General features: G+C 39.1%; 1 long non-coding RNA gene across 1 annotated transcript in view; it reads left to right on the top strand.

Moving 5' to 3' along the window:
* The window catches only part of LOC116667669, an 89,102-nt gene extending 69,798 nt beyond the window's left edge, over window positions 1-19,304 (top strand). The window contains exons 2-3 of the long non-coding RNA XR_004324628.1: window positions 17,648-18,103; window positions 19,155-19,304. This is a non-coding gene — a long non-coding RNA (uncharacterized LOC116667669). The remainder of the gene's footprint in view (window positions 1-17,647; window positions 18,104-19,154) is intronic.
* Window positions 19,305-19,649: the final 345 nt, after the last annotated feature.

Raw genomic sequence — 19,649 nt, 5'->3', positions numbered from 1 at the left:
TGGCTGTGATTGCCTCCCCAGTAAAAACTACTTTTATTCAAGTCCTTATTTCAAGATCTGCTTCTGGGAAAACCCAGACTAAGTAAGACTAATTTTGGAAATTTTGGAATATGCATTATTAAAGATAGCTGAGCCTCAGGCATCTTGGATCCTTGAATGACTGGATGGAGCAGAGCCCCCTCTTCCCACCAACACTACATTGCCCCAGATTCACCAACCCTGATTCCACTTCTTATGAGGAAAAACTAAATTTAATTTGTGTCAATTAAACCACTAACCACTGATACTTCAGGATTCATTTGTGACAGAACCTCAACTAACATGCTATGTATGGCCCACATCCCCTTGGACAGGTTTCCAAACATAAAGCAAATCTAGGCTAGGGAAAGGGAGAAGTTTTAAATTAGATGGGAGTTTGAAATTTTCATGTTACTCTAGCTGGATTTTATGTATGTGTGTGTGTGTGTGCTGAAAATGAAACTTATGATTTATTATCTGAGAATGACTAAGATTTCATCCAGGGGTGGGGAAGAACAACTTGAAGGACTATTTAAAAAAATAATGTTACTTACTGCTTGTATTCCACTAGGCTCAGCCCTTTATATAAGCTGGTTATAAGTTATGCTTGTCTCTTTGATTCAGTAGAAGTAACTTACACTGATAGTTCAGTGTGAGCTAACAAAGCAATATAAAAAAAGGTTTTGCTTGGCAAATTAAACATTGTTGCATTCAATTTTATTAGTTTTCCACTTGACCATGCATCAAAAGATATACCTATAGGAATAAATAAATGTTACTCCATCTGTGGTATTAACCTACCATCTTGTTTTACTTACATAAAGAGAAAGAAATATTAGTCATGAACTTTGAGGTTGGAAGTATTCATGAAAAATTTTAAGTCTCTTATTCCTACCTCCCTATCCCTAGATGCTGTGTTTCTTTCTAGATCCTTTAGGCTGAAGGCTTTGGTTGAAACAGGTGTTCTACTGTCAATTTCCCTTTAGCTTCTGGGCACAGTCTCCCATTTATCACATGGTCCATGCTCTTTTATTCCTTCCCCAACCCTTCATCTCATGAAGAAGGCAGGGACAGCAAGGTCATGCCCAGATGCAGCCCTGCGGGGTTCCACTTTCCTAGAATGGGAATTAAGACAGTGATGACAGCAAGAGAACAAACTGGAAGAGGTTTGGAGGACTCATGCAAAAAACAAAAACAAAAACAAAACACAAAATTTTAAAAGGAGTAAAAATAGCTGTAGTTCATGAATACAAAATAATAGAACAGCCAAAGTCAAAATGGAAGGCAACAGTTTATGAGTCTCAGTTTCACCCTAAACATTTTTATACCAGATAAGACACCTTCAAATTGAGATGTCATTTTATCTGCAAGGTGAGATTAAAAAATTTAAGTTTCTTTGGAATAATAATAATATATTACATTTACTGACTATACACTATGTGCCAGGCATCGTTCGAGGCACTATGTATATTTTAACTCATTTTATTCTTACAGCACACTCTGCTAGGCAGGGACTCTCTATATCCATTTTACAGATAAGAAACTGAGGAATTGATAGGAGAAAATTATTCCCAGTCACACTGCTCCAAGGTGATGGAGTCCTGACTGAACTTCAGGCAGGCTGGATTCTAAGCCCTGGTATTACCCACTGCTGCTTGCTGAGCTTCCACACAGTGCCTGACCTGCAGCCAGGCGTTTCCCCTTCATTTAACCCTCAGGACTGCAAGATAGCATTCTCAGTGTACAAATGAAGGTACAAAGGCTCAGAGGTTAAGAAACTTGCCAAGTCTATATTTATAATCTGATACCGTAGACACTTTTACTTAACCTTGGGGTGACCTTGTAATTTGTTGTCTGAAGTCAGGGTACTTTTAAGAGTGAAAAGGGACATTATTAACAGTTAAACTGGCATGGCAGACATAAGCCAGGACTCTTGCAGGCACACTGCAGTGTGTGATCACCCTGCTCTCTTCTGAACCCAACGAGCTGATGATGTCCTACCTCAAATCTTCAGAGTTCTTCAAAATGACAAAAGAGAAAAGTGTTTCTCCAGGGCTTGTGAACCGATATCACCCCTCTCCCTGCATGTTTATTTCCCCTTTGGAAACCTTGTTTGACCAACTTCCTCTCCTCAAGTCTTAAAAAAAAAAACCACAATTAGATCTTAGAAATGAATTTTATTCAAGTGTGAAATGACGGTTTATTGGAGCCCTGGAGAAAATAACATCCTTTCAACGAACAGAACAGAGCTGAACAAAATGGGAGGCAAGAACAGCGAGGACCAATAATTTAAAAAGAAATTTATAGGTTCAGCTGCTCTCATGACTAAGAAATAATTTGCTGTCTGCCGCTTCAGGGGCAAGGAAATAGTGCGCAAAACCAGCTGTGCATGGGAATCTCCTCTGGCACTGAAAACAGTACAGATGCCCAAGTCTCACCCTAGACGTACTAAATCTGAGTTTTAGAGGAGTGAACTCTTCAGCGTCTCACCAGTGAGTGTGATTCACAGCCAAGTGTGATTCACACAGATCAATGGTAACAGGGAACATGCATATTCATATTTGTCTTGCACTGTTATAGTTACCAACCAATTCATCCTGGGCTTTCTTCAACATATTTTAGATGACGTTTTTTGGTTGCTTTTCTAATCTAAAATGGTCAAACCTCACCTTTCAGATCTGTCTAAAGTTTTTGCAGTTTTTCATGGTTCCTTTAACACTTCTTCATTCTCTACATCTTCTAATACTTATGTACATACATACAAACATACATCTATATGCATATATACATGTATATAGGTAATCTAGGTAAATACATTCACTTATGTATGATTCAGATAAATATATATATATATATATATATATATATATATATATATATATATATCTTTCTCATTGAAAGTCATCTTGTGTTTTTACTTATTGTTAGTATTAGGGAAGGCCTCTTGAAATTCTTCGATATTTATTTAAATTGTAGCTAATAAATATCTGGTAAAACAATTTTGAAGAAATCTCATACATTAATATTTTGTAATCCTGGAACTATTTTGCTTTGTTTCCCACTTACTCTTTTTCCTAACATATCATTATGAAAAACTTAAAACATACAGCTTCGTTGGAAGAATTTTAAAGTAAACATCTATGTACCCAACACCTAGATTCTACCATGAGCATTGTGTACTCAACTTCCACTATCATGTATCTATTTATCTATTCTTCCTCCCATGGATCTACTAATACATCTGATTTTTGATGCATTTTATAGTATATTTATACATTGATTGTAATAATTGTTATTGCTATTATTGATTCTGATGGTGACAAAATACTTCAACTACACATTGTCTTTCAGTCCAGCAGATCTTTATTCAAAATAACTCCATGGGAAAAGATAGCATAGGTCAGATTCTGTTCTGAGGAAAATAAAACAATACCATCTTTTGCTGGTAAGGACACTTAAGGGTTGGTATTACATCTCCATATACTGTAATGTGTATTTTTATTTTAACATTTAACTGCTTTTACAACACAATTTGAAAATATCAACCTTTTCACCAAAAATGTTGATAAATGATTACTACTTGCCTAGTATCATTTAGGATAAAGCACCAGTTAAAAGTAGGACTGTTAAGTATTAACATGCTTTATTTTCTCCTTGTACCCTTAAATGTTAAAACTGTAAGTAACAGAAGGTTTTCATAAAGTAAGGACCTTTGGTACCGGTTTTATTTAAGGGACAGTATACAATGTTTCTCTTCCCCAAATAACTCCTGCACCAGCCTGAAATCCCACTGTCATGTTTCATGGCTTTTGGGGAGATCCTATAAAAATGCCACAAATCTTCACAGTCATTCCCTGCTTTCCTCAATCCTCTGGGCCATCCAATAGGGATAGGGAGACATATAGATGTCACACACCCCCAACAGGCAGAGATTAGAATCAGTCTTGCTGCCTGATACATTGGTGTCTAGGAAGCACTTGAATTCAGCCAGGTGCCCACTAAACGAGGCTTTTGTCAGCCTCTGTGTACTTGGTGTCTCCATAGACTGAGCTCTCATACCAATTTTCTGCCTAGAGCTCCAGTTTCTTGAGTCCCAAGTTGGCTTGATGATGTCTAGGGGAGGGCAGTACTAATTTTTACCTATCCTTTACCTGCTCCTCTGTTATCAATTGGCCAAAACCTGGATCTCGTAATCCTAGTTCACTTTGGAGATACCACTTCATACAGATATGACCCTTGAAACCTTGACCCAATTACTGGTATGACTTATGGACACCTTATGTTTGGACTGCCTTCCATCCTGTACCTTCAGCCACTGGATTAGATTTCCCTGCATATGAATGCTGATGCTGGTTTGAATGGATCCTGGGCTTGCAACAGTAGAGATTAGGTCTCTCGTTGCTGGCCCTTTAGGAGCCAATCCCCATATCATAACCTAAATGACCTTGGTTGCTCCCTTCTCCTCTGATCCATGTGAGGGTCTAGACCAAGTCAGTATGTTCAGCCCACGCAGAGTATTAAGAACATGGACGCTATAGTCAAATAGTGCTGGGTTCAAATTTCAGCTCTGCCACTTACTAACTGCGACATTTTGCCTGTCCCTTAACCTCCCTAAATTTTAGTTTTTTCATCTGGAAAATGAGGTTACCATAGTACCTTCCTCATTGTATGTTTATGGCTTTTTACCAAGATAAAGTGCCTGAAAAGTGCCTAATATATTATGGTATACGGGAAGTTCAAGAAGTAGAAACTTAAAAAAAAAAAGTAAAAAGTACCAATATTGTTCTAGACACTTAAAGCCATTTTTAAAATGAAGTGAGCTCAAAATAAATAAATAACATAAAATATATTTTTATTCATTAATGTTTTGACCTTTTGCTATGCAAACATTATCTGGACACCTGACAAAGCCCTGTGAGGATGGGAGGATTAGGGAGTATAAAAATGAAATAAGTTTCTTTTATTCCTTCTTTATCCTCTTCCCCCTGCAATTCACTATGTACTCAATCTTCTGGTAACTTACTTGTTCATCCAAAAATATGGGCACAGTACCAGTGTAGGCTGGTACAGTACCAGTGTAGGCATGAAAGCTGAGGCATGATGGGGCTTACAAGTTATGTTAAGGAGCTAGATTTCTCCTGCAGGTGACGGATCCACTAAAGAAATCTGAATATAGAGAGACCGTCCTTCTATTTGTATGTTTGTATATTGCATGTAAAGGGGAACACTCAGGTGACAATATAGAGGATGGATTGTAGGGGCAGGGACCAGCACCAGGGAGGCCACTGGGCCTCACGTGTGGTAGCACACACAGTGCAGATTCATGCCTTTGTGCCTTTGCACTGCCTGGAATGCTTCCCATGGTCCTTACCCACCCTCTCTTCCTCCAGGAAGCCTTCCCAGACTCTTCCATAAACCAACCGAATGATTCTGCTCTGTGCTTCTCAGAACTCTGTGCTTATCCCAATCAGCATTTACTAGAACATACCAAAATGATTTATTTCCTTATTTGTCTTTCCTACCAGATTATAAGTACTTTGAGGGCAGGACTTGCATCTTGTTCATCATTGTATCCCCAAGGCCCATATCAGCACTCAGTACATACTAGATGCTTAATAAATATTTAATCAATAACAAAAATAGTCTTTACTGGTAGTGAAGGCTACATTGCATGGCTCTCCCCATGGAGGTTATGGTTTAATAGAAAAGATAGTCATAAGAATAAATTACTACAGTAACTGGGTTATTATATGGCTAAGAATTAACAACTGGGTTGGGGGGAAATTAGGGAAGGATCCCCAAAGGAGGTGATAGTCTCTTGGCATCTGGAAGGTGAATAGCAGTGTATTAAGTGGACACTTCAGACAGAAGGAAGAGCACTTAAAAGAAGAGATGAGTGAAGATTGACTAGCCACTGTGCTGTGTGGAGCCCAGGAGCAAAGGAGACCATGGAGCATTCAGGCATCAGAATCAGAGCTGCTCCATACACCACCATCTCTGAATTCTACCTCCAAGGGGCAAGTAGCTCCTAATGTTTCAGATAAAGTTCCGATGGGCCCAGAGCCTTAAAGGGCTTAAGTTCTATGTGGTGAACCCCATTGTTGGAAAGGGAGTGGGAGCATGGGAAGCAAGGGAAGATTCGTGCTTAATTCGTTGCTCTAAAATCGTATTGGGGGCCCCCTGGTCTGCATTCTCAAAAATTTGTTCTAGTTTGTAATTTGGGTCCAGTCCTTTAGCATTACTCCTGTTCTCTGTGTTTTCTCAAAGGTTTATGGAAGTGGTTTCTCATGTGAAGTCCCTCAGAACCTCCCAATGAGATTTGTCTAGGACTCACACCTTCAACTCAAAGTTGTCACGTGCTCACACTTTCTTCTAATAGTTTTGTTATATTTTTGTTTTTTAAATTAATTTTATTAGTGACTCTTACTTGTTTTGCTTTTTTATTACCTAGGTAGATTGATTGGTTTTCTGACAGGATATGCCAGGGTAGCAAATCACCACTTTATTTTTAGAGCACCTGTGAATGTTGCACTAAATGAGATTAATGTTCACATCTCAAGACATCCATTTAGTGGGAAGAATAAGTTAATCTGATAAGGTGAATAAAGAAGGGGTGGAGGACACAGATTTAGAAGTGGGAAAGGCCTTTTATAATTTATGAAAATAAGAAAAAAGTCTAAATTTGGATGTATCTTGGACTTCAAAATCAGCTAAACTTGTTTATTCTTTACTTTCAAATCTGAGTGGAAAAGACAGGAATAAAACATTGGTCTTTCTTTCAGATTGTCATATGTTCTCATTACATCGTCTGCATCAAGGAGTGGACTTTCCTTCTATTTCTTTATATGAATGTGGCCAAATAAATAAATAGCCTCGTGACTAATCTTGGCTCCTCTGCAATTTTAATGCACCCCTTCAGCTTTAGCCAGGCTTCTCTTCCTCTCTCTCCCTCCATCTTGTCCTTCTCCTTCCCTTTTTTTCTCGCTAGTCAATTGTATTTCAGATCAAACTGCTTGTTTGAATTTGCTTTAGTATCTAGAATTAGGGTTCTCCAGAGAAACAGAACCAATAAGATACGGATATAGCTACAGACCTGAAAAGATTCATTATGGAGAATTTGACTCATGCAATTATGGAAGCTGAGAAGTCCCACAGTCTACTGTCTGCAAGCTGGAGGCCCAGAAAGGCCAGTGGTGTAATTCCAGTTTAAGTCTGAAGACCTGAGAACCAGGGGAGCCGATGGCATAAATCCCAGTCCAAGGGCAGGAGAAGATCAATGTCCCAGCTTAGGCAGACAGGCACATTACTCCTTCCTTTGCGTTTTTTCCCATTCAGGTCCTCAAGTATTGATGCTCACTCACTTTGGAGAGGGTGATCTACTTTACTGAGTCCTCTGATTGAAATACTAATCTTATCAGAAACACTCTTACACACACTAATAATGTTTAATATGGGCACCTATCGGCCCAGTCAAGTTGACACATAAAATTAACCGTCAAATATCATTAGAATGTGTTGAAAAGAAAACTTGAAACATAAAGGCTTTCTTGGACCAAAGCATGAAGATAGAGGCACAAACTTCACTTTTAAAAAGTAGCCTTTGGTTCCAATCTCTGCCACTAGGTGTCGCTAAATAATCTAATTAGATACCCAATTTATGACTCCCAACAAATGAGAAGACATTGAGCTGAATGAGGCAGAAATAAAAATTAAGGTGATGTTGTCTAAATAAAGTCTTGTAGCTTATCTGTAACAGCTATTTTAAAACAGCACAATGTGTCTCTAGGCTATGAATTAGAAAATGCATGAATTAACAAAAGCACATGAAGGGGCTTAGTCTTTACTGGGGAGAATGAATAAATCCTTTATAGTTTATGTGTCCTTCCTTTTTCCTCTCCTGCTAAATGGGTCTTCTTGCTGCCTGAATTTTTGTGAGCATAACTGGATTTTATGTAGTCTAAACATATTGGCTAGGCTGTTAGCATCTGCTGAGGCAACTCTACTCCCTGTGATCCTTCATTGGCTCATATATTTTATTATTAAACGTAAAAAAAAAAAAAAAAAACTCTTCTTGAGGGTGCTGACCTGAACTATCTAAAAATAACCTTGAGAATCATAGTACCTGTTTATAGGAATATCTCTGGGTGAACTCCTATTCAGTCCTTCAAGACTTGGATCAGATGTTTTCCAGTCTGCCCAGCCTGATCCCCAGGCAGCTCTTCCTTTTTCTTCATTCCCATAGCACAGCTCTATATCTTTTACAAGGCATGTTCCACCTTGCCTGGTTATGAATTGTTCACATCTCTGTCTTTTCCACAGACTTCGAGCCCCCTAAGGACAGGGACCAGTTTATGGAAGCCACTTCTCCACAAAACTCTACACTACTGCTGCCACTTTGCTTCTGGCTCCTCTGTTCATGTACATGCATGTCAAGTCAGTGGGTAATTACTGATTCCCCTCAGTGCTTTGCCGAAATCTTCTCTCATGTCATTTCAGCAGGAGAGAAACTGGTTGTGTGTGTTCGGCGTTTTCTAATACTGTGTGCTTAGGAAGCATAATAAAGCGCTCACTAAACTGACATAGAAAGAGATTTCTGTTTTGGTTTGGTCTCGTTTTGAACGGGGTCTTTAAATATTTGTAAAGGGAGTCCCTTATTATTCATCCATTGCCAATCCATTTAAAAACAATTACACAGCAGAGAAGAGGGGCTTATAATAGTAAGTGATGCTAAATCAATATTTAACTTAAGAGGAAGTTTTTAAGCAAATTGCTTCACTTTTCCTTCCTAAGAGAAATAACTTGAGATTAGGAAACATCTTTCTTGAAGAGGTTAATGGATTTGCAAATGTAAAAACATATTTCAAAATGTTGCCATTAGTTATGTCTAAATTTTCTACATACTCTTATTTTTATAGAATAAGTGTAAATTAAGATATTTACAGCGAAATTCAGCACACATTTATTTAATGCTTGCTATGTGCCTGGGACTGTGTCAAAGCAGAGGGAAGATAGCATGGCTAGTGTCTTCCCTTTCAGAAGCTCACAGTTGGTGGGGCCATGTAGACAATGAATCTAAATACAGTTTACTCATAGCCAGGAACCAAGAGATTTGATTAATCCCACAAGGGAGGATGAAATTGTCAGGGAGGTTTCACTGAGCGGCATGGCATTTGAACTGGAATTTTACCATCTGTGAAGTCAGGAAGCTTTATAGTTTCTACTTCATGGCTTAGCTAAATTGAAGCACTAAGAGACTTAGGCAGTACTTACAAAGAGTTTTAAAAAGCGTAGATTTGTAATTTTATTAACTGATCAGATCTATCTTTTAATCTACTTTAGTGATAAAGTTATTAGAGTAAATTAGAATGACTGTTTTCTGTCATTATATTGACATTGCCCTAACCTATAAGGTTTCAAGCTTTGGCATATTTCCAAATCATCAGCAAGGTTGTTAAAATGCAGATTCCTCCCCAAACTTGCTCAATCCCAGCCTCCTGTTATGGGGAGGCAATGTGCTTTTCACAAGGCTTCCATGTGATTCCTGTTTAGATACCATTACATAAGCAATTTGGTAAGTCAGAGGTAAAACTTGACCTAGCAGGGCATACTGTGGTTACTAATATTATCCTCTGATCTAGTAATGAATGTTCCTCTTGAGGAGAGATAAGGAAGCTCAACATTTATTAGGCATCGTGCTCTTTGTTCTAGGGCTGCATTTAGATCATTTTTTTTTTCAAAAATTGCATTACCCCCAAGACTCCCATTTTAGAAATAAGAAAACTTAAAGGTGTAGAGAGGTTAAGAAACATGGTCAGAGTAACACATCTAGTAAGTGTTGTGACCAGTAATAAATTTGCTAACCCCTGCTCCTTTCCCCCTTGAGTGTATCCAGTTTATCTCAGCCCCAGGGAGATCAATTTTTAGAACACATTTCTCCAGGATAACTATTTGAGTCATTTCCATTAAAAAGAAACGACTACGGTGATTTTCTTGCTCATGTGTTCTAAGCTGGCTGCCAACAACTCAATTTCCAGAGGAGACCCAACTTCTGTAACTGATGACCTCTTTCACCTCTGTCCAGCCCTCAGGCCTTTTCCTGGCATTTCTGAATCAGAGAGCAAATGTGGACAAATCTAAATCATGGGCAGATCTGAACCTTAACACTCACCATGCCTTGTGTTACTGAGTCCCCTTTAGCATGCATTTTAGAGGTGGGACATCTAGGCAAGTAATCCATTTGCTGATATAATACATCAATTACATTTGCACAAAGCACTCCTTTAGCAAATGGATTATTGGGATTTAGCCAAATGCAAAGAGGAAAACTTCTGATACTACACTTGATCCTTTACTTTGGCTGGTTAACTTATGCCTGAGGAAAATCTTGGGTGTAACCAGGATGAAGTTTGGGGGCCCTAGTCCTTGCTGACCTCTAAAGAGTTAAGAAAACACCAAGGACTGAGATGGGTGAGCCTAGTTGAATCCTGAGATGACCTTAGGAACTAAAGGCATAGAATTTCTGGTCTTTAAGTGATGGGGGCACTGAAGGTGTTATTACATATAGGTGGCACTTTAAGTTTTGTTTTATTTTGTTTATTTTATTTATACTGGAAATTGTAGTCTCTGAGGAGCCTGAGGTACATGAAAGCAGGGTTTTCACTATCACTCCCTGACTAACAAGAACCCTGAGTTCAAAAACCGCTACTCTTAAAAGCACCCACGTTAACAGTTATCAAAAACCAACAGGAGTAATAAATACAGTTTTTAAATGAAGCAGTTGAGTTTTCTTAAAATGAAATCATTGTTAGGCAGATTTTAGGTGTTTGTGTCTTTTTGAAAAAATAGGTAAATATCATTAAGGTGGATCTATAATCAAACTTTTTTGGCCCTTATCTTTGTCCATTTTTAAATGGTCAGTTTTTGCACATGCATAAGTGTATGTGTACATGTTACTTCCAGTAATGGCAATTTAATGTGTCTGTAGTAACAGAGTTACAGAGCAATGTTCCCTCAATTATGGGACAGAGGTCATAAGGGGGTCCTGTTGCCTTTTCGCAGGGTACCATGATGGCTCCTCTGCTATAGTTCTTCCCAGAAGTCTTTGTTATTCCTGTTTATAATATGGTCCATAATTTTCCTGAAAAGGATAACCAATAGCCCAGGCTTTAACGTTTGTTTTCATAACGTATGTTTATGAAAGCTGCTATATCAGTAGCTAGAGAGACTAATTTAGCTGACAAATAAACAGCCTCCTCTCAACATGCCATTCCGGCAGGATAAACCAGCTGATTGAGTAACAGCAGAAATCCCCCTACACGGGCAGTTTGGCAGCTGGCAGAGGTGGTGGGAATTTTCCTGGGCAGTGTTCTGGACGACCTCTCCTGTCTGGTCTGTCTCTCTCCCATTGTTCCCTGAATGAAGCTTGGCCTCCAGGCTCATACCTCTTTCTGTGATGGGCTGCTCCCCACAACATGTACTAATTTTGAGAATTAACTTAGTGATAGGACCCAGGGGAAATGCTGATCCCCATCTGTTCTTTAGGAATATCCTTGTTTAGGAACAAACTTGGGTTGTTAACTTTTATAACAGGACCTCGGTGGGGTTGGACTGTATCGACACGCACATGCACACACACATACACTTTCTCACCCCCCCCCCCCAATATTTGACTAGAAGACACAGGTGCAGAGGGGAGCATTTTCCTCCCTACACATGTTCCTTTTTTGCATTTGCCCATGAAAAATGGACCTATTTTTGCACGTGTGTTTGTGTCTGTGTGTGTGTAATAGGGTGATGGTCCTATTTTATTCAGAGAAATCCCTCACTTTCTACTTAGCTTTAGATCACAGGGGAAGAAAATTTGTCAGTTCTTTTGCTCTCTGATGGATACACTGGGGAATGAGTCTCAACTTCCCTTTCCATCATCTATTCTCTCCTTCCACAGGAGGAGATGTGGCTAGTCTGCTTTGTTCCTGTGACTAATCAGTTGTTCTCCACTTGTTCTTTCCTAACACACTGTGATCCGTACAATTTTATTCCGGCCAGCACTATGTTGAGATAACAGACCACACATCCTAACTTCCCTTGCGGCTGGAGGTAGCCATGAGATGTAAGCAGAAGTTGTTGGGTGAGGTTCCCAGGGAACCCCTAGTTCAGCTGGGATGTGTGTGCTTTGCTCCAGCGCCTTTTTCTTTCCTGTGGTGTGGAACATGGGTGAAATGTCTAGAGCTGCAGTGGCTATCTTTCAACCTCATTGTGACCTTGAAAATAGAAACTATAGGTTAAGGATATAGAATTGGAAATAAATCCTCAGTTCCTGATGACTGTGGGGCACATTATCAGTCCTGGCTTACTTATCTTCAAACAATATTTCGCTAGGGGGAAGAAAACCTGTATCTTTTTAAACCATTGTTATTTGGGAGTTTTTTTCAGCACAAATGATGTACAAGTCACATAGTCAAGAATAGCTCTACCCTGCCTCTTGTCGCCCTCTTTTCCATCCCACACCTCACACCCCAAGCCCTCCATTTTTACCTTCCTTTTAGCTTCTTTTCTCCAACTGGCAAACCCAGTGCTTGATCTACTTATTACATGAGAATTGGAAGCACAGAGGATGTCTGCCACCATCAAACTTGGGTATCCAGCATTTGTAAAACCTAGATCCCCATTTGCTTTTAGGTACCTAAGATGACAGCAGGACCCTGTCTCTTGACCTGAGGCAAATTAACCAATCATATTATCAATCACTTCCATTTCCATAAGGAAGAGCAAGGAAAGAGGAATTGAGAAGAATAGATGCTTCCTTTATGGAATTTCTGAGAGTGGAGTTGGTGGAAATGCCTTCTTCTGTGGGATGAAAGGGGAATTTGGGAAGTGGAAGAGAAATTTTCCCTAAAGACACAGATATTAAATTTTATCAATCAGTGTTTAGGTTTCCACATCTTAGCCTGTCTGTCATTTCTCCTTTTCTAGTTGTTGTAAAGGGAGGGAAGGACTGGAGGGAAGAGATGGTCCACTAGATCCAGGGCCTTTCTGCCCAACATGTGATTCAGCTTTGCCTATCCTTCAGCTGGTGGCTCTGAGGAGATGTTAGGGGATGCAGGAAGCAGGCATGTGTTTCTCTGCTCAATGAAAGTACACATGTTCTCCCCCATGTGCATCTGCGTAGCAGTGAGGAGCAGGGGTGGCACAAAGAAGCCATGTGGGGAAAGTGGACTGTGGCTCTGACTCCCTGCTTCAGGTTTTTCACAGTAGAAATCCTAGACGCATTTGTGTCAATCATGACTAAGGAGCAGGAGGATTCTTTTGTTGGAAATGTGTTTATTTTATGGTGAGTTAAGGATAGGCAGCCAGGATTTGCAATGGCTGTTTAGAACTCAGGGGTTCAAGGCACAGCCCTTCCTAGACTGCTTCTCCCTTCCGTAGAATGTTGAACTAATAGTGTTTACTATCTAGAAAATGGGGTAAAGTACCCTTTACTCATTTTGGTATCTTATTCTTCCTGTCTATTGTCTTGAAATAAATCTGAAGGAAGAGGACAGAAATCCCTTTGATTGCATCAAAAGTGATGTGAACAGCACCTCAGAAGCACCGTTTTTCTTCTCAGCCAGATGAAGAATGTTCTGCATTATTTTCTAAAAGAGTAATCAGAATTGACAATTTTGTCAAGATTATCTATTTTGAAAATAGAACTTAATATTCAAGACACCCTGATGATTGGAGTAATAACCTAACGCTTGAATCTCAAAGCAGTGTGTGTGTGTGTGTGTGTGTCCCAGGCTCTGCCCTGTGGGTGATCCACTTAGAGCCACAGTGCATCCAATGGGCTGCTCCCTGGCTTTGGAGAATGAATACCTGCCCATATGTTCAAGCTTCAACTGCCACATTGTGACTCTGTTTAAAGCTACCTAGTGTTCAACGTTTCCTGTATTTGTTACCTTGTATTTGTATATCACCTTTCATTGGAAAACACAGGCTTTTCAAAAATATACTCAGATCTTATCACAAATGTGGGTGGCAGATGTTCCTTTCTTCCTCTAGATGAGGAAAATGAAGAAGTGGAAAAGAATTACGTGACTCATGTAGGCTCACTAAAGCCTTTGTAAAACTTAAGACTCCATTTGCTTTCAACTTGATTTAGTATGATGTATTATATCAGCAGTTGATTTTTCTCTCGTATTATTTTTTAATTGAGATCTAATTCACATATCATAAATTCACGCTTTTAAATTATCCAATTTCATGGTTTTTAATATATTCACAAAGTTGAACAGCCACAACCACTGTCTAATTCAGAGCATTTTTATCATCTCAAAAAAACAAAAACAAAAACTCTACACACATTATCAGCCAACCCCATCCCCTTCATCCCCCAGTCCCCTGGCAACCACCAATTTACTCTATGTCTCTACAGCTTTGCCTATTCTGGGCATTTCACTTAAATAGAATCATACAATATGTGGCCTTCTGTGTCTGGTTTCTTTCACTCAGAGTAATATTTTCAAGGTGAATACTTCATTTCTTTTTGTGGTTGAATAATATTCCATCATATGGATATACCACATTTTGTTTATCCATTCAGCAGTTGATGGGAATTTGGGTTGTTTCCACTTTTTGGCTATTATGAATACTGTGTCTATGGACATTCATGTGCATGTTTTTGTGTGTACATAGTTTTCATTTATCTTGAGTATATACCTAGGAATGGCATTAAGTCTCATGGTAACTCTATGTTTATATGGAATTCCAAACTGTCTTACAAAGAGGCTGCACTGTTTTCCATCCCTATATCAGTGTGCAGGGTTCCAGTTTGTCCACATCATTGCCAATACTTGTTATTGTCTATCATTGTGGTTTTAGCCATCCTAGTGTGTGTGGTAGCTATTGATTTTTAAACAGTAAGAAAAATATATGTAGCTGGAGACCTTGAGTTCCTTTCTGAGCTGGGAGTGTGGCTTATGTGGTCCATGGATCAGAAACCCTTTTCCTCACAGACTTTCCTCATTTTAATTGTCCTGTTTCTTACCTGAGACAGGCATTCTGGAGGCTGTACTTAATAGGAGAGAGAAGAAGCTGCTTGAGGCCTCCCCTCCTCTCCATTCTCAGAGTCCTGTTCTCAGTGTACATGGAGGCTTTTCCAGTTTGAACTTACAGCTCTACACAGAAACTCTTCTATCTTTAACACCCAGCTCAGTATATTTAGTATCATCATCTTCTTCAGCTGTTCTGGAATACTCTTTACTTCCCCTCTGATGCATTACTCATAGTAATGGTGATACTGAATACAAAATATCCCCATAACACTTATACCTGCTGTCACTTATCCCTTATAACAACTCTGTGATGCATGTTGTTATTGTCTCAGAAATTCTGGAGATGAGGAAACTGGAGGTGAGGAGTGTAAGGTCAGTTTCCTTGGCCACACAGCCACTGATGGTAAAGTAGGACTGACTAGGGAGCGGTGTAATAGCCACGTTGTCTACCCTGGTATTTGTTTCTTCTTGGCCTTTTCTCAGCTCTGACAGTCTGGAAGACGCCATCACATTGGAAAATCCTAGAAAGTGATTTCTTCACCATCCCTCTTTCAAATGCCACGATAATCCTGAGTGGGTGGGTGGGGGATTATTCAGCTAAATAGGCTTGGGATGGCTTGGTTTTACTTAATTATAATTTTAATTATCCTGTTAGGCTATTTATGTCTCTGGAGTCAGTTCTCATTCTCAGATATTTTCTGAAAATTATAAAATAAATTTATAACTATTTTCTTCATGCTTTTAAGCAGAATTCTATCAATTGGGTCAATTTAAGTTTCGGATAATTTCTTGGCTTGACAGATAAGAATAATCAAGGCTAACTGCATACACACAGCCTGACAAGTGTAATTTTTCTTGCTGATGATACAGAATCCAGCACTGTCATTTCATACCAGGTGAAGGATGGCTCTCACTGAAACAAAATATTCTCCCCCTACACATTCTATGCTTTTGCTGCTTTGTAAAATGCATTATCAGATTAGATGGCAACAATTCTAGAGCAGACTCTACAGTTTTTACTCCAGGCGGCCATTAAAATGGGAAAAGTTTACAAATCTCACCATTCTATGAGAAATAGAAATAGAGGGGGTCTTTATTTTTAAGAATGTTTGAACTGAAATAGTATCTCTCTTTTGATATTGAGCTTTGAATCTGTATTTTCTTATAGTTTTAAACACCAGAATGAAACACTCAGGGCCCCAAATACTTCTTTTAAAACTATTATCAACTCCCCAACCCTCTTAAGAGCAAAAGAAAGGGACTGGGTATCTGGAAAAGGTCGACATTATCTTTTTGCAGGGGCCTTGACATATGCTTTAACATTGCAGAACAAGTATGACCTGCTTTTTCTTCTTGTCTTTGGAGCCTTCCTATCTAAAGTGAGAAATCAGGTCTCTTCTCAGTGATAGGATATGATGAGGGTGAAATATTTTTTACATTTCTTCTCTGGAAGGAGAGAGAGAGAGAGAGAGTGAGAGAGAGAGTGAGATTGAAAATCTTTAGGGAAAGACTAAAGAGTAACTATAGAAAATAATGGCAAATTAATTTTACTTAATGTACTGTAATAAAGCCAACCCCTGGGAACTGTTGTCATAAATAACAGTCTATTCATTACGTAGGTAAACATGAGCTCAAAAGAAGTGAATCCTTTGAAATCTGGTAGAAAATTATTTAACTCAGGGTTTTACTCAGGTTTATTTCTTTAAAAAATGCTCCCTTTTAAGTCTAGTTGATAGTTAACATTGGAGGGAAATGTGTTTCTGAGTTGCAGAGATCTCTTACTAGAGATTTTTTTTCTGGTCCTCATTCTCTAACGCAAATTGTATGTGACTGATATTTGAATGATTCTTATAACTGGCACAGTTTTAAAATAAAGTGGACAGAAATTGTTTTCCATTTCAAGAATCTTAAGTTAGCATACAAATTGGTGATTTAGACTCTTTTGGGGGATATTCAACCTTGAATACAATCTTGTTGTTATTAATACACAAAAATACTCCACCAGCCATGACCCACGTTCTTCCTCATGCCTTTCCACCACTTGAATAATGAGCTTACACTTGAACTCTGTTTCCATCCTTTCTAGTTTCTGTCTTCTCAATGCTTCAGTAATCTCTGATGGAGATAAGTTCAAGGGAAATGAAGATGGAAAACCTGAATTGAATCTGTGCTCTATCATTTGCTTATTTTGTGACTCTTGGAAAATTATTTGACTTCTCTGTGGTAATTTCTTCACTTATAAAATTGGGGAAATGCTTGATATTTATTATTACTACTAGGCCTTTAATCTAATGTTCTGTACAAATCTCTCCTATAATAATTCATATAGAATCAATGGTGGTTTGAAAAATTAGATCTACCAGTAATTTACCTCTGGTCATTCCCCTCATGCTGCATCTCCACATTCACTGTTGATAATGATATTTGTCAGTGTTTAAACAAATCATAATGATCATCCCCCACCCCAAGAGATTTTACTGTTTTTGTTGTTCAGTATTGACATTTTTCTGCTTCATATCATTTTTGGAAGTCAGTGAGTAATGAACAAAATGAATATTGATACATCCTTAAAAAACAAATTGACTACTTTGTTTCAGAGAACAGTGCTGGGACACTCCAGCACTCAAAGGATCCCTAGGAAAGACTTTATGGGAAAGACTGCTTCAGGAGAGGCAGAAGAAGCCAAGGAAAGGTGAGAGAGGATCTGATGACCACCTACTGCCCCAGTGAAAACGAGCCATGAATGAGTGGCTAATCTTCATGGGAAGAGCACAGTGTCCTTGCATCTGTGGGACTCACAGAACTGATCAGGAAGGTCTCTGAGGCTAGAGCTGAGAGTGCCCAGTAAGAAGGATGGCCACCCTAGGGGCCAGAAGAGGACTTGGGTCCAGGAGAAGGCACTGAAGCTCCCTGCTGACACAGGCACCTTAGCCAGCAAGACCAGGGGAAGGCAGTGGTGCGTGGCTCAGCCCAAGCTGGCGTGGAATGCCTGTAGTGAGGATTGGAAGCTCATTGCCCCAACAAAAGTGATGCTGTCACTCAACTCAATGCTGGTATGGAATTATTTCTTAATAAAAGCCACCTAAAGTAACAACAGTCTTTGTGTGCCACTGAGACACTGTCACAACATTTGTTTCCTAGCAAATGGTATGAACTCGGTAAATGTTCAATGAATTTATTCCAACATTTATTCATTCAAAAGTATTTATGAAACTCCTATTATAGGCCCAACGCTGATTCAGGTTGTAAGGCTAGAGTCATGGACTGAATAGGTTCATAGCATTTATATTCCAGGAGGGAGAGCCAGGCAATAAACAGGTAAGGAAACAAAGAGGATAATATCAGGTACTGATAAATTCTAGGAAGACATATCTAGAGCGATATTTTCTATAGAGCGGTCAGGGGAGTGGTCTTTGAGGCCTGAATCATGAAAATTAGCCATCTGCCGTAGACCCATGCAGAGGGCACCCTTAGTGAATTCAATACCATATGATGCTTACTGATTTTTTTTTTCTATTTCTTAAGTAAACCTCATTCTAATATACCTTAAGAAAGCTTCATTCAAAATAGTTATTGAACATGTTCTGTGGTTCAAGAAATGTGTTAGGTCCTAGGAATATAAAAGTAAAAGCCATGACCTCTGCCTCCGAGGAACTGACATTCTAGTTTGGAGAGCCAGTGGTCAAAACAGTTAATAAAAAGTAAGAACCGTCATAATAGAAGCATGGTTGGCATTCTTTGGGAGACTTGTTGAAGAAGGACCTTAATTGTTAGCAAAATAGCAAAACGAGCTCTGTGTTGGGAGGAAATTCTCCATGGGTCTCTCAGGTTTCTGCATGCCTTGTCAACAGAAAGACTGACTGCCTTTTGTTGACCTGCCTTGACCTATCTTTCAAGGGTGTTTATATCACTAGAAAATGCATTGGAGGTTATAGATGGTTTCTTCCTCCATGATAGAGTAATCTGATTCTTTACTAGGATATTAGAGAAAGTGTTTCTCTCCAAGGCAAAGGTGGGGGCAGGTTTTTTTGCAGCCTCTTTAAAAGATTGGAGGTTCCTAAGTTGGAATTCCCTCAATTGTGATGCAAAACCACTGTGTTGCAGCATCTCCCTGGACAACTCCATATCACCCTATGGGATTCAGAGGGCCAGAAGAACCAAGAGAACAGGAAGCGTGTGCTGCCTGCTATGCTGTGAGTAACAGAGTCCTTTATTTCTGATTCAGGAATCCATGCAACTATGCTGGCTACCTTGTTAGCTTGGAAAGAAGTAAAATGAACAGTTCTTGACATGGTGGCAGTATGCAAATTGTGTACACTTTCTAAGCATCTCTTGTTTCATATAACACTGTTTATGCTTTCTGAGCCTTAATTTTTTCATTTGGAAACTTGGGACAAAAATCATGGTAAGGGATGATAATGGGATGTCATATGAGTAGCAGAGCCCATTAGCTGTTCCCCAATATCCATTCTTTCTCCTATACCATAGAAACATTGTAGTGTAGCAATGGCCTCCAGATTAAGAAAAAATACATATTCCAGCCTCCTTTGCAGGTAAGTGTGATCCAGCAATGGTGTTCACAATGGGATGTGAGCAGAA

The sequence above is a fragment of the Camelus ferus genome, chromosome 12 (genome assembly GCF_009834535.1).
Source record: "Camelus ferus isolate YT-003-E chromosome 12, BCGSAC_Cfer_1.0, whole genome shotgun sequence".
Classification (NCBI taxonomy): domain Eukaryota; kingdom Metazoa; phylum Chordata; class Mammalia; order Artiodactyla; family Camelidae; genus Camelus; species Camelus ferus.
Note: the sequence above shows the minus strand (reverse complement) of the source record. Positions and strands in the feature narration are given on the sequence as shown.